We start from the raw sequence: 16441 nt of genomic DNA on the forward strand, positions 1-16441 counted from the left end.
ACCTTTGTGCCACTGCATTGGCCAGAGGATTTACCTCAAAGGCACATGGCAGTGACAGCAGGCACAGGAGTAGTGGGGGGATTTTTGACTGGGAAAGCAGTGTGCACAAGGATAATACTTTTTGGAAGTGCTTGTATCAGGACCCAGAATGTCAATGGCTCCTCTATTCACAAGCAAGCCAGTGCCCACACTTATTCCTGTCACATTGCTAGAGTATACACAACTGCCCCCATCACACACACTGCAACCTTGCTCCTAGAACTTCCAGTTTCTCCACATGGCAACCTTTCTGAATTAAAAATATAAATACATCCTTCTAAGGGAAAGAAAATAAGAGTGCTGTTTTCAGCAGAAAACCCAGCTGATTTGAAAATAAATATAGGGAAAATATATAGCAACCAAGAGTAAACTCTGTTTCTCTTCAAACCTGTAAAACTCCAAAAAACAAATAGTCTCAAAATGTGCTCTCTGTCTCTGGTCTACCAGCAACAAGCTCACTCAGAGCTCAGAACACTGGCAGAAATGAATTACAAGTCAGTTCATGGGAAAAAAAAAAAAAAAAAAAAGTAATTTCTATCTTGTTTGCGGAACTATATATCTTGCTAGGGTTTGAAAAACACTGCTTTGGATTTCCTATTTAAATTGCTCACGTAACAGGTAACTTCTTCATGGACATCAAGGAACAAATTAAAATGCTGTTTATGGCCATTGAAACAGTCTAAAATCATACATTAATTCTTACAAATATGTTATTCTTATAGATGTAACCATGTGTGCTGCTGTAAATTATTATTTGCATTGAAGCAGCCTTAGGGCTTTATCTGAAAGGAGACTGAGGAGGGCCTGCTTTCAGGTAAGCTTCTTTCAGGTAAGACCCAGATGTGCCAGGGTTTTCTTCTCCCAAGTCCTCACCTTTCTTTGCCCTCATATTACCACAGCTGAAGGATGCAGCTCTGATGGAGCCCTGAGTACCCCAAAGTTGTCTCATCAGGGTTTCTATATGCCAACTTTTTCCATGTCCCATCAGCTGCTCCAAGGACCAGCCGTGACCTTGTGCTAGGAACCACAAACCCAGAGCAACTTTGAAAATCCGTGCATTCGTGCTTTACATCCTTTCATATTAGATGCTTCACAGATGAAAGGTAGACATCCACAGAGTGCAAGAACCAAGAGAAGGAAAAAATAGAATGAACTTCAGATTTTTTTTTTCTTTTTTTTTTTTTTTCTGTGAGTTCAATGTATTTTTTAAATTATCTTAGTACTTTGGAAGGTAGCAAAGCCAGGTGAAGATGTTCAGACACTTTCTTATGGTAACCTTGATTATGTAAGCGATAGATAACGTGCTGTATTCTTACCAAAAAATAAAAAAATAAAAAACATACTATTTTGTAGCATACGCATAGGCAAAGTGAGGTTTACATTGCAAAATGCATTATCAAATGCTGAAAGGTTTGATCTTGCTCAGACATAAAGAAATAGTCTGTTTCTGATGGCTGGGAAGTTTCTGATTAGATACTTTGTTTATGCTTATTTCTCAATACGAGATATTTTCAAGGGAAAATTTCAATAACTCCTTTGTACTGAAAGGTTTCCTAGCTCCATTTTGCTGTTAAAACTAGGGATAAAAGGGAATGGGCAGATAGAGCGCAGACTGGCAGGAAGGTCACACACTTGAAACAGGAGAGACCTGCCTGGATGTCTCTGCTGTTCTTGAGCCAATCCAAAGGTTCACAGCATTACCTGCAGAATTCCAGATCAGATCTATGATCTATTTGATCCACTTATGTGTTCCTTTTTTTTTTTTTTTTCCCCACTCACAGTTTACAGAGTTTTTTTTTCTTCTTTTTCTTTTTTGTTTTGAAGTGCCTTGGTCTTTTCCCAGCACAGAAGAGCCAACAGTTGCAGACTTTGAAAAGTCTTGTAGGCCCAGAGCAAGGTTTCTCGCCCAGCTCCAGGGATCATTCCCCTCACCTCTGCATGTGGGGAACTTCCCATGTGCTTTATGCTGGGGCTTCCAGCCAAGAGGTTACCTCCTATACATATAAGCCCATATTCTGTGAGCTCTCTCTAACATAACTGAGACAAGCATTAGCTCTCTTCATCTGGTCTTCCAAAAACAAGGCAACCCCCCAAGCCTATTTAAAACATCTCTGTGACTGCAAGAAACAGGTCTGGGCCTTGCCATCTCTGCCCAAGGCCTGGGCATTTAGAGCTGCTTATGATTCACTTGCAGAACACTACAAAATTCAAGATCCTCCTTATAATATGTACAGGATTTTCTGCAAAAAGCTTGTAAAATATCTTACATTTTGTTCATCTTGGCATTTGCGTCTGCTCTGCTGGCAGAGAGCTCTAATTGTCAGGGACACAATAGGCTGTGCTCTTATCTGTGATTAATAGACATGATCTTTCCAGAATGATAAATGCAGGTAAGTAAAGTCTCCATGACTGTATCTATGCTACATCATAGATTATCAAAACCCCTACAATGCGGACATGATAATAAGCATCTGTGGTGTCTAAAAGTGCTGGCTAAGAGTTCCTAATGTCTGGAATTTGATTTTTATGATTTTTATGAGGCACTGAAATTCAGCATTTCGGTTTCTTAGCTGTTGCTCAGCTCTCTGTTCTAGTGATTTCCTCTGCATTCCTCTTTGAGACTGCCTTTAAGCAGAAAGCAGGACCCATTCCCTTTGCAGCAAGACAACTGGGAGCTGTGGCAGTTGGGTGAAGCAAGCACTGTCCCCCCTGTGAATCCTCTTGGGTGTGATGGATTTGGAACAATATATATATAAATATGTTTTTCATGTAGCAATATTTCAGGAGGCTGAGGTCCTCTGAAAGTTGCTGCAGCAATGAACTGCCAACATTAATATATTTCATGTCATCCAATCAGGAGGGGAAAAATGGTGGTGGCAACTGACAACCAGTGTGATTAAAAACACCCATTAAAGAGATTAAGAATCTGCAAATGCCATGGTACATAAGACGCAGAGCACCGCACTACTATGCAGATGGCAACATCTGTAGCAGGGATGTGACATTCAGAAAGGCGCAACAAGTTTCTCAGATGCTCTTGCAGCCTGAGACGCAGGCCACACACTGCGAGCAGATGGCTCCACTATGCTTCATCATACACAGAAATACTGATTTGTTGTCATGCCATGGTGTAGATTTTTGTTGATAGCAGGTTAATGGCATTTGGCAGTAACCATTGTGCAGCCTTTTTTCCATTTTTTGGTGACATGGATTGTTTTTCCACAGAGCCACACAGTGTGGCACTGAGATCCCCTCTCTGGTATTTCCTCAGACCACCTTGGTAGGTTTGGGGAGTTTGTGAGGGGAGGAAAAAAGCAGCTCAGCTCTTCTCTACTTGCATGGGAACCAGGGACCAAGCAGGAGGTTTTGGCTGACACACAGCTGTCTGAAGCAAGCTCTGTGAGCAGGAAGTTTTCAGCACTTGGATCCTGAGAAGCATTATTTTCAGTGCATATGTCCTCCACAAGTCAGAATAAGAATAAAACATGGTGGAGAAACTTGACTAAAATCAACAAGAGAATCGTATCTGCTATTTTGTCTGGAGTTTGTGCTAAACTTACAGGCAGAGCAGTAACAACCAGAAGAGCTTTTCAGCAAAGACTGGTTCAAGGTGCCTTGAGCCTCTGCTCTGGTGTCCCCAACAAGTGACACACTCCTGGGGACAACCGATGGTTATGTTCTGTGTCCTTGAAGTTTTATCTGCTTAACTCACTGAAGAGTGTCTCTTGCACAGTGGCAACTCTGCTTGTTCAAAGTACTTCACCTGGCAGACCCAAAGAGGGCATTCATAAGAAAGAGAAGCAAGAAAGATCTGCCAAGGAAGGCTTCTCTCAGAAGAAATGTTTAAGTCCATGACTGGCTGTATCCACTTTATAAGTCATGTCTTTTAATTAGACCTTTATTACAGCAGAATTTACAATCTATCTAATGGTTAGATTTCCTCCAAGATTAATTAGTTACTACAGATATCCACTGCCATTTCTGTATATCAAAAATTCTTAATCTTGTAGTGCATACCAACAAAATATGGGGAAGACCATCTTCTAAATACTGGTGATAATGACCAGGAATGATAATACTCAAAATGTAATAAACACACTTTTTTCTAAAAACTACATCAGTCCTATAATCTTTGAGTACAGAAATACAATATACAAAGTTTTATTAATATGAATGAAATGTCCCCTTCTATTTCTAAATAACAAAAGATATAAAGAGTGAAAAGATGAATTATCAACAAATTGAGAAATTGGCAGGCAAAAGTACTGTCAAAGGATCAACAGGAGAGAGGAGTGAAAAATACGAGAGAAATTGTGAGACAGCTGCAAAAAAAAATGCCCACTGCAGCCATGTGGGCATTACTGAACGACATATACGTGGAAGACCTAAGTAATTACTTTTGTATCAGCTGACGACATTTTAATAGGTTGTACAACTGTAGAAGACATTTCAGGAGATATTTTAGACCACTCACCTGACTAAACAAAGTTAAGCACGTGTTTAAGGGACTTGCTGCCTTGGGATCTTAATTATTATGGACAATTTCCATGTGGGTGTTTGCTTTAACATTGTCTCCTGCTGGAGAACAGCTGGCTGCAAATGGGCTGGCAAGGTAAACAGGAACAGGCCTGCGATGCCTAGCAGCTCCGACAAGTCTTGTCACCAGCAGAAATCTGTTGCCAACCTGACAGGCATAAAATGTCTTGGAAGTATCCACATTTCATTGCAGTTGTGCCTCGTGGACTGTGTCACACTCCAGCAGCAAGATATTCAGGGCCCAGTGATACAATTGCTGTTGTATGTCAAACACAGAGGGAAGAACTGAGATTCTTACCAAATAACCTCTCTTTTGAAGATTGTAAGTCAATGTGGTATTTGTGAATAAACCAAAGCTGTTAGTCTACAATGGAGTGCTGGCAGAGCTGGCTGGTGCTGTGTTAGTAAACCTCAACAGCTTCTTATTTCTGAGTTAATTGCTATTTGCCTAAGTCCAAGAGTGATTCAAGTGATAAGCAGGCAGCTTCAGAAAGAAAAAACAAAACAAAACAAAACAAAACAAAAAAACATTTCCCCAAATAACTGAAATAAAACAATTGGGAAAAAGAAAGGGGAGGCAACAGTGGATATGTGACAGTAGAGGTGGGCTGTGAAATAAGGGCTTGGTGTGCTGGGCTTTCAGTATGTTCAGCAAACAGCCAGGGATGTTGGCCATACTGTTGCCAGCACCTAATCTTGTGCTGGGAAAAGAGGGGTATAAACCTGCTACTTATAAGCAGCTTTCTAGCCTGTGATTGATCAGCAGAACTGAAATAGAAGTGGTGATTATGTTTCTGTAGTTTCCTCCTGGAAACCCTGTGTTTGTTCTTCTTTTGGTCCTGGATTCCCCTGTGTTGCTAGCTGTACTGGCACAAGGAGCTAGTGGCAGCGTGCACCTGTGGGGCATGTTTCCAGTGATGAGTAGCTGATAAAAATCAGCTTCTTCCAAGGATGTATTGCTATTCAATCCAGACTGCAGGTCAAAACCATAGCTGGCATCATGGCCAGGTTTTGCATCCAATTTCATTGCCTCTCACAAAGCTTGAGTGTGTATAGCTTGTAACCCAAAACAAGGCCATATTCTTTTGTCTTGGTCCCTTGCTTTGGGAACATAGGTTGGTCTGTCAGGCAGACTCACCTGTTCATCTGCATGCCTATCTTTTAAATGACAACTTGAATCTGCTTAAACAAATACACACAGAGCTGTGGGAAGGCAAGGCTACACAGAGTATAGAGTCACTCCATAGTCTGGAGTGACTAGAGAGAAGACATACAGAAAGAGATGAAAAACTGGTGTACTACAGAAAGGTTATCTGCAATACTGAGCAGACTGGCAAAAGAAAGCAAATATCTGATGATAGCGCCAAGGTTTTGAGCCTGAGAGATAAGAGTTGAGATGACTGAGAAAACAGGCAGGATGCAATGGAGAAAATTAGAAAAAAATAACATACTTTTTGTTTGGAGAACAACAGTCTAATGCAGTCACTGAGAGCAGACAGCATAGAAGGCAGCAGGGGCAGGGGTGTTGGATAAGACAAAGACACAAAAAGCAGGCTTTGGGGTGCAGCTGGAGAAGGTGAGTTTGAAGAAGAGAGTGTCTGCTAAAGTACATGAATAAGGAGCTTCTTCCTCTCTGACAATGAGTTAAGTATGAGCAATGGAAGCCTGTTTGCAAATGGCCTATGATAGATCCTCAGCAGAAGAAAATGGAATAAATTTTAAAGTTAAAACATCAGCCCTTGAGCGGTGGCCTAGCATAATTGTACTCCACGTGGAGGCAAAGCCTACAACAGATAACCAGCCCCTGTCAGAAAACCATGCTGATGCACAATGTCAGGGTACTACTGCATGCGGTGGAGTGGCAACAAAAGGTCAGCCAGAAGTTCAACTTGTCCATCAGTCTCATGTGGAGAACTTATCAATGGCATGGGCTGCCTGGTGGTCATACCTAGGAGGCATTGCCCTTGTAGCCTTTCTTTTCACAGACAGCAGGATGCCTCCGTCTGTACGATTCTGGTCTCAATAATCATAAACTTGTAACGAACTGACCTACTTGGCTGGCAGGGCTGAAGCATGAAATGGAAAATTCTGAAATTATGTTCAAAGAGCAGAAATAGTGTTCTGGACCACCAGGGTTCACAGCAACTATATAGCAGCAATGAAACAAATGTAATTATGTTTTTTACTCTCATAATCCACAGAGACTTAATACTTCCTAGCATGTTGCCGTACCAATCAATAAATAACCAACATTTTTCTTATTTCATTAGTTTTGAGATTCATTCATTTGTTCCAGCTCCCCTGTATTTTTACCAGCATACACAAAATAAGATGTTTAATATTTAATCAGTATGGGAGGAAGATCAGCATTTTTGGAAGTTGTTGCACTTGAGTGAAACTTTGAGTTTCACTGCTGGTCGCCATGTAAGGCAAGGCCATCCTTTATCTCAGTTTATCATTCTTCAGACTGGTTTCACCTAGCATGTACATGCAGAGGATTAAAATTTAAAAAGCATTCTTGAAGTCACTGGGCCAAAAAGCATGGTGAAGATATTGGTTTACATCTCTTTTTTTTTGGAGCAGTGCAGGATGGTGCAGTAATCCTAGCACGATCCTGCACTCACAGACCTCTCAGTGACTGAAGGAGTGTGCAGCGTAACTACCAATTATGTTGCTACAGGTTCTGAATGGCACCATTTTGTTGTTAGAATGAACAAAGGATGCCTACGAGGGAGTGAAATGTAAGGTGCTGAGAGAGGAAAGTTTTCTGTGGCATGCTGGGGGAATGCGGGCAGCAAGACTAGCATGACAGATCGTGATGAATGATGTTACATGCAGAGAGGCTGGGCCAGATGTGTGCATGCAGTGAACGTCTGTCCTCAATGAGCTGGGCAACTTAATGGGACTGAGCAAAGAAAAGCTCCTTTCTAAAATGGGATTTCATCCTCCTTTCTGAATTGTCAGGACCTTTCATTTAAAATGTTACTCTTGTAACAAGGATGGCCATGGGCTACAGTGCATTAACCCATTTTGATGGGTTAGAGCAACACAGTAGAACAACTTAATCACATACTGGAGTGACACAGGCTCGCTCCAAATCAAACACTCTGAAACTGTTTGCTGTTGAGGAAATAATCTCTACCTCAATTTTCAGCAACTAGCACAAGCAAATCTAACTCTAGCTATACAATGCAAACACTGAAACTGATGCTAAAAAAAATAAAAAACTTATTTCATTTGGGAAGTTATTAAAAATACATTTATTTAGGCAAATTTCTGGGTAAATAAAATATTTGGCAGAAGTGTTTTGCCCACCTCTGGTAGCAATGCTGTATAACTGAAATCTTTTATAAGCAAGTAATATTTATTTCCAGAACACAGCTAACATCATATACTGCTGAATATTTGGATATATATTATTGACAGTTATATGGGGAGGAATAAGGTTAAAGTGGTAATCATGTAGAGTTTATGCCAGTAATCACACTACTTCTTACACCAGTCATCCAGAAAAGAAGTTAAGGAAACTACTGAAGTTTCCCCTTAGTTTCCTTTCCATTGCAGTTTCCCCTCTTTGCTAATGAAATGCACATAAACATGCACAAATAGCAAAGGCTTTTTTGTGTAGCTTTGTAACAACATCTCCTGTGCCAGCTCCTGTACTGAGAAAGCTTTTTTATGTTACAGGCCATCTCCAGCACTGTTGGGAGAAAACGTGTCACAAACTGTTAGGGGTGGGTAAGCTTGGCACCAGAGTAATGGCACATTGCAGCCCATAGTCATGAGATAGATATAAATGTTAGAGGTAGCACTGAAAAATCTGGAAAGTTTGTGTGGCTTTAGACTGAAGAAAATCTGTGTCATAAAGCCAGGGCTGATAGCAAGAGTGGAGCAAGCCCACATAGGACAAAAGCTTGCAAAAGCATTCTACAGCTTTCTGCTGCTTGGGTGTCTTGAACAGCATTTCTGTATAAACCCTACATGAAGTGGGTAATCTTTCAGTTCTTTTTTCCTTTTGATTGACAAAATTTCAAGCAAATTAACAATAAAATTAATTATGTAAACTTTCTGTGACTTTTTGTTGGCTGTCAAGGACAATTAGGACCTACCCAATAAAGAAGCACATTTCCCTCCTGCATCCATTCTTTATCTCAGTGTATTACAGTGAGGTGTCCTTTCAGTGGGTGTTTGATGAAGAACAATCATTTTTTTGAGGTCTTTCTAAGAGACAGAAGTTAATTGGTCCTACTTTACTGACCTACATCAGGTAATTTATCTAAACACTGTAATGTAGTCATATATAAAATGGCAATTCCTTCACTGCTCAAGCAATGTAGCAATTACCTTTATTTATTTATTTCAACTTGCCAGAGATGTCAGTCATGGGCCTACACTTAAAAGTGTATCAGCAGTTCCCTTTTCCAGGCAATTATATTTTAGAAAGCTTTAATTTTGTTGTACCTAGATGTAATCATAGAGGAAATATTTCTTTAACAATGAATAAAAATTATTTGGATACATTAAAGTCACAGAGAAGTATACAATTAAGATGAAAACTATTATCAGGACAGGGTTTTATTATGAAATGCTCATAAGAAACTTGGTATTTTAATATTTTTATGTGGTTATACAACTGTCAGCAGTTTCCTTTCTATTTTCTTTCTCTTCTCTGGGTCATTGGGCAGAATAACAAGTGAGATTTGTAGTTCTTACCCACCTACCATGCTGTTAAAGTTTCTTGCAGATATGCCTTTGATTTCCAATTTATTGGCTCATACAGTATGTTATAAACCAGCAGTTGTATATACAAGAAATGGGAAATGTAGGCCTGTAACTGAATAAAGCCTCTAAGTAGTTTCTGTGCTTAAGTAAAACGTACTGTTTCAGCTGCAACACATGCCAAGGCACGTATTGATATCTACCCCAGCCCTTTGATGGGAACTAGTGGCCATGCACAGCCTCTCTGTGTTCACTGGAGCTTGTAGAACTAAGTGCAGAACCAGGGTTTCATGGTCTCCTGGGTCTGCCTAGGCTTTAGAATAACTTTCCTACTGCAATCAATTGAAGAACCTGCTTATTTATGTCAAGAGAGCAGACTATGGCCTTTGGGAGATAATCTTGACATTTTCCATGGAGTAAGTCACAATCTAAAATGCACAACTAAAAGACATTAAATTACAGCCATGGAGTGAATGTCATCAGTATGAGGTTCAGTTGCAGTATGCCGGAGAATGTAGCACTGGGCATTCATGGTCTGCATCAATGGCAGGGGTATCTTTTGTCAGCCTTTATTGATGGTCAATGTGTGTGCAATGCTCAGAGCAAGTAGCTCAGAAAAGCATCTGCAGCCTGGGGCTTGATCCTCAGAGCCCAGAAAGCTGAAATTCATCCTAAATGGTATTTTCTTATGCTGGGTGGCAAAACTGGCCATGGAGATCGACCAAGACTACACTGGCATTCTTAGAAGAGGTATCACAACTTGCAGTCTCCTGCATATTAGCAAGGTCTGAGGAGTCAGTTCAGTGAGGCTGTGTACAGTCCTTCTCTCCTTGTCTTGTATGGGGAAAATATCCATCTGACAGGAACAGGACTAAAAGAAGCAAACATTTGCTAGATTTCAAAAAGATGATGTCACTGATAGATGGATGATGGTGAAAAATGGTGGTGGTACTCAGAGACCAGAGACCCTCAGAGAACCACATCACAGCCAGGAGCACCATCAAGAGTCACAGAACTAGGTAAAAAATATACTTTTTGAAATACCTAAATATGTTGGCCATTGGTCTTTGGTAAATATTATGTAGTTCTTTTTTGTCTCAGAAGTAAATAATGAATATTTTATAACCATCAAGAAAATTCTCTGCTTTCTCCACTTCAGGTCATCATAAGAAGAATAGAAATGACACAGGCAACTGTTATCTAATTAAGTAGATGAACTGATGCTTTTAACATTGATATATATATATTTTTCCTTTCTGCATTTGGAAATCATAGAAAAGAAAGCAGCTATACAACTTCAAAGCACTTTCTAGCACTGGATGTCATTAGAGATATTTCAGCTGTTCTTCCTATCCCAACAGCTCTGGCTTTCACATGCTGGACACACCAAACAATGGTAAGTAGAGAATGGATGACACTTTGCTCACACAGCAGAACGTGGGTGTAAGTATGTACCCAAAGGGATATGCCTTCCAATCTGGTTTCAGAGGCCTGCCGGCTCTGCTTGCACTGCAATGACATGAGCTCTGAGGCTTCCCTGGTTAGCAGGCTGAAGGTGTTAATTGTGATGCAGGGAGGGCTGTGTGCAGGTAGTGCTGCTGAAGAGCCCTGAGCAAGGCAGACAGAGATGCCCTGGCACTAAACCATGAAGCAAGGAGAAGTCCTGAGAAGTTTGTATTTCCTCTGCACATGGACTGACTCTACCAGCAGGCCAAGCAGGTTAGCCAGTTACTTGTACTGGCACGGCTTGCCATTAAATAGTTAATACTGCCTTACGCTGAATGCATTGTTATCAGGCCTCTAAGGTATCACATTTGATGGGCACAGTTCACACTTCTCAGAACCATTATTTCAATCTTCCTGCAAGCTCCTTAGTTTACTCAGGCTTCGTATTATCCCAGTTATTTTTGCAGCTACAAAGGCTGGAAATGCAAGGCCAAGTTCTCTGCCAGGAAGACCTGGCACAGGGCCGCACGCCTGCAGGCTGCAGCACCCACCCTGGCTGCGGATGGGCTCAGGAGAAAATCCTGCCCGCCAGCCTGGGGACTCAGCCCAGATCTGGTTATGAGCAAGAGGCTGGCCAGCCACGCTGACATGTCACTCCAGGTCTATGGTAAAACGCTTTAGAGATTTTGAAAGCCATGATCTTTCTCATGAAGCTTTAATTGCAAAAATCTCCAATTTCTTTTTTCTTTCCCCTGCGGCCCCACCACCCAGGCGTTACTGTACCACCAGAACACCAAGTTCGGTGTCGGCAGGCAGGAACTTGCAAATGAGACTGACACAGCAGCTGATAACATTTTATTCAGTTTGGGACATACATAGGACCTAAGACACAGAGTGTCATGAGGCACAAGCTGAAGGGAAGGCAGGGAAGCTGTACTTCAAAGCCAGGAAATAAGGACATTCTTTCACAACAGCAGGTTATGCGTATGGAAAATTACCTACAACCAGGAAAATGTGAAGCTAGTATTTTCAGGATTATATTTGTTCCAGTTTAATAGTCTGTATCTGGTAAATAAATAGTCCTAAGCAATGCTTCTGTAGTTGAAGATAGCTCAGATTTTTTTAAATTGCAAACACAAATTTCAGGGCATATAATTCAATCATGTAAAGCCACACCAGCCAGAAGCTTGCAATCTAACTGCCATGCTGGGTGCAATTCCGTCTCCCCTACACAAGACTGTACAAAGCAGCCAATTTGGTTTTGGTTAAATGACTAAATGTAAAAAGAAACTTACTTGGTCTCAGTTCAAATATTGCCCATTTTCCCTCTGACAAGAAAGAGAAGGATTTAAAACAAAGATGAGAATTTCAGAATGGGCTCTTTCTCTAAAATATCCACTACTTGCTGTGGATGTAGTTCAACTCATTTTCATAATTATTTCCAATGCAGAATTCTGGCAGCATCTGGCAGCATCAGTGGGATATTACTGGAATACACAGTGAGGAATTTAGTCCAATGAGGATATTAAGTCCCAAAGATGCCAATGGGGCTTTCCACTTTAAGATATGCACTATGCAGATTATGTTGCTAAACAGTAGCAACAGATCTTGTCTACACATGGAGTTATTCCTCTAAAATTATGTCTGGATCCTCCCTATTACAGTAAAAAAAGTGTGTTTGATGCTGTGCTTAAGTCACTTTCACCATAAATTAAAATATCTGAAAGGAAGAAATTTTATTCTAGAGTGAGTCCACACAGAGCTCTCTAAATACCTTTTGCATTATAAAGTCACATCTTACCACAATCTTACTCTGAGCTGCAGATAATATTGTATTTATAAAGAGTATGTTCTCAGGGGATGAGAAATATTGCTCAAAACACCATCCAAATGTTGAAAATGTAGTATTTACACTGGATAGATGCCATCCTTGTCTGGCAGGCTAATAGATCAGAAAAAAATGTCTGTGAAAAGATGACTGTGGGAGTGGCTGGGAGTCTAACAGTCAGTCCCCCCCCCTCCAGTTTTTAACATAATTGTACATCCTGGTGTTATGGTTTAAATCAGATTTTAAGGAGTCCATTATGATGCATCTGTTTAAAATATCAAGGGGAAGCACAATTCAATAACACTAAATGTACAAGGGTGAGGGCTGCAAATTAATACTGCCGCTCCTGTTTAACTAACTGCCTCTTGTATTAATGCATCTTTGACATACAATTTCACATCGCCGTGGTCCTAAAGAGTGTCATGAACTGTAAATAGTCAGTTTTGCCTTTGAATGTCTTCACATGCCCTCACATGGTTCAGAGCAGACCTGGTGGTCTTACACACAGTAGTCCAAGTTTGTTGATTTGAAGTTCAGATTTCAGTCAAGTTATGCTGTAGTTACAGGAAATCAAAATGTTCTGCAGCTATTAGTCTATTTTATACTTAGTGTTGCCATTTATATTACCTGGAGAAATAAACAGATAACAACCCATGCAAATCATTTGTAGAGGAGCTAATTCTATTTCTTCTAAAGCCAATACTAAATCTCTTCCATATGGTTGATACCAAACATTACGATACAGTTGACGAAAACGTGACTCCAATGAAGTCAATGAGTTTTGTGACTGACTTCAGGAGAGCCAAGATTTCATCCATTATCTATCTCTGTAGTGTAGGGCCCAGCTGTGTTACAGTAAAAATAATAAAAATAAAAAATCCAACAACAAAAGCCTGAAACCATTAATCAACTCAGAAAGATCTGGTTAATGTATTGCAAGATAGGCCTCTGTCGGGTGGTGCGTGCCTTTAAATTCTGCAACCACTTAGAGAAGCCCTGAAAAAGAAGTGACACATGTGCAACCCTGGTCCCTGAGCCCAGACAACATCCATCCTGCCTGCTGCAAGCATCCTGGTTGGCTGTGGCTATGCTTTTCTTCCTCACCCTTTGAGGCCCTTCTGACAGGCAGACTGCAAACTTTCCTAAGCAGGGCTCGTGTGACTGCCGGTTGCGGCCAGGGATGCAGCTCACGATGTGGGGCACTGAAACGAGCGGGGCTGAAACTGGGTGCAAACAGCAGGAGCTCCCACGGTGCCCCAACGCAGAACCAGACACTTGGCCATCAAGTCTTTATTGCGGCCATTTAAATATAACATATAGCTGCCTGCTGTGTCTTTTGTTGGAACGTTACATCACTTGAAGCTGATATAAAAATTCAGTTGCCGAAGTAATGCCACATGCTCTTCAACCTCCGCCAGGCCCAATTTAGAAAAAAAAAAAAAAGTTTCTCTCACCACTGAAACCTGGATCCCACACACACAAGCATATAATCTGACTCGTGTCCACGAACCCCAGAGAATAAACGGGCTTGTTCACACCGTGATATTGCACACGTACTTGTTCAGGCAGAGTGCAGCACGAAATAACAAACCACTGATGAACTGGGAGACAGAATTAGATTTCTAAAGAGCGGATTTAAAGATAATGTTGGTGTGGCTCTGCATACCACACCATAAAGAGGGACTTACAAGTGTTGCCAAAAGCCAGAAGATATCACAGTTGATCCTGAAGAGTCATTCAGGAATGCAAAGTATCTCCCAGACCCCTTCGTTTCACTTAAAACTCTTCAAAGTAATGTAGGCTTTCACACACCTCAGCCATATGCATGTGGAAGTCTGTAATGCTTCGCTGAGTTTTTAATTCATGTAAGTTTGATGCTTTGATCACACTGCTGTTACACTTTCTGCTTGCGTTTTTGCAGTCTTTACATTATATCTGGTGACAGAAAACTGTAGAGGGCAGAGAAAATAATTATTCAGCTCTCATGGAAAACTTGCCCGTTTTTGTAGATGTTTCAGAGCTCACATCTTTTTCAATGTAGTAGACAATGTGATGTGTTATTTTTCTTCAGCTTAAAAGGTGCAACTCCTTTCTGTGAACATTATGAGTTGTGGTCATTACCATAAGACTACTGAAGTTTTATATAAAAATCTGAGATGGAAGAAAAGCAAAGTTTTTTTTTTTGTTTGTTTGTTTGTTTGTTTTTGCTATTTATTCAAATATATTTTATTTCTGCATTTTGCCAGTAAAGGTATATATAAATTACACAGTAATATCCCGATTCTTTTAATCAGAGGTGATGAATACAAGGGTGTATAAAACACTTCAAGTTTTGAATCAGTGAGATAAATATACATTTTATGCTGTATGGTCTGCACATGCACACAGGTCTAGCCAGCTTTATATTCAAACACAAATGCCTATTTTTGGAAGCCACGCTTAATTTAAGACATTCAAACTAAAGCAAGCACTACACCTACAACTTTCCCATTCGTTCTTGTGACTCAAAATAGATCACAATATGTATACAGGTTTTCTTTTTAACCCTCCCTTAATATACAGTGCATGAATCCAAGATTACTAGAATGCAAATTACTTCCAGAATTTTAGAATTTCTACTAAAAAGTACTTCGTGGTATTTTCCTCCCCTTCTGGGCGAGAAAAACGCTGTCTCTCCCTGCTCGTAATACGCCTCTTCGGGGCAGTTTTTGCCTAAGAGCTGCCCGCTCCCGGTCGGGGCCGGTCCGGGACTTGTGGTCCCCGCTCCCAGCCCGGGCTCGAAGAGGAGCCAGGCGTGGGCAGCGAGCCACTCGTATCCCTACGGGAGTTGGCCTTGAACATCAGCCTGGCCACATGAGAATCACTTCTTCTCCTCACCTGCCTACAACGAAACTTGAAGTATTTTCTACCCGCAATTCTGCAGTCAATTTCCCCGTTGTATTATTCTCGTTTCATCCTCCCCCAGACCCCGGGTAAATTTCGGGCGGCTTTGCCAGGCGGCTCCGTTCCCTTCCCGGCGGACCGAGGGTGAACCCCGGCGCAGCGCCCAGCTGCCGCAGCACCAGGCGGGAGCCCGGGAGGTGCCCCCGGGAGGTGCCCCCGCACCCGCCGCCGACCCTGGCGCTGTCCCTGTCCCTGTCCCCTTTCCCGTCCCCATCCCCGCCGCGCTGCCAGCACCAGCCGCGCCTTCTTCCCCCGCACTGCCGAGGGCAAAGGAAAGGATGAACTTACGTGGCTCCTGCGGCGGCACCGAGGGAGGGCGGCCGGGCCCCTGCCCTGCCCTGCCCGGCCCTGCCCGGAGCCGCTGCCCGCCCCGCCGGGCGCCTTCCAGCCCAGCTCTCCCCGCATTGTTTTCCCCACTCCATTTCCCATTTCTTTTTTCATTTTTGCTCTCTCTCTCTCTCTCTCTCTCTCTCTCTCTCTCTTTTTTTTTTTTTTTTTTTTATTTATTTACACGAAATCGAAAAAAAAAAAAAAAGCCTGCCACCCCCCTCGAAAATAAAAAAAATCAAAAAATCCCCGCAGACTGCTCGTGCCGGGTGGGGGAGCGCCCCCGGCGGCCCGGGGGTGGGCGCTGCGCGCTGCGGGGCCGCCGCATTCCCGCTCCCACAGCGCCGCCTGGCGCCCGGCCCGAGCCGCCTCCAGCCACCAGCCCCGCCACCCGGATTTAGCTCAAGTGCAATCTTTCTTCTTCTTCTTCCTTTTTTTTTTTTTTTTTTTTTTTTCTCTCTCTCTCTCTCTCCCTCTCTCTCTCTCTCTCTTTTTTTTTTTTTTTTTTTTTTTTCCTGGATCCTCTTTTAAACCCACTCCACACTGCTTCTCTGTCTATTACATGCTAATTTAATTTTACTATGGACGATATTTTCAGCATTT

General features: G+C 41.8%; 1 long non-coding RNA gene across 3 annotated transcripts in view; it reads left to right on the forward strand.

Annotated features, from left to right (window-relative positions):
* LOC140002944 (uncharacterized) overlaps positions 1-14280 on the forward strand; it is a 129734-nt gene extending 115454 nt beyond the window's left edge. For 2 of the 3 annotated variants that reach the window (XR_011810687.1, XR_011810685.1), the window contains one exon: positions 762-14280. This is a non-coding gene — a long non-coding RNA (uncharacterized lncRNA). The remainder of the gene's footprint in view (positions 1-761) is intronic. The other variant, XR_011810686.1, reaches the window with a different exon arrangement.
* Positions 14281-16441: the final 2161 nt, after the last annotated feature.

The sequence above is a fragment of the Anas platyrhynchos genome, chromosome 7, assembly GCF_047663525.1.
Source record: "Anas platyrhynchos isolate ZD024472 breed Pekin duck chromosome 7, IASCAAS_PekinDuck_T2T, whole genome shotgun sequence".
NCBI classification, from domain to species: domain Eukaryota; kingdom Metazoa; phylum Chordata; class Aves; order Anseriformes; family Anatidae; genus Anas; species Anas platyrhynchos.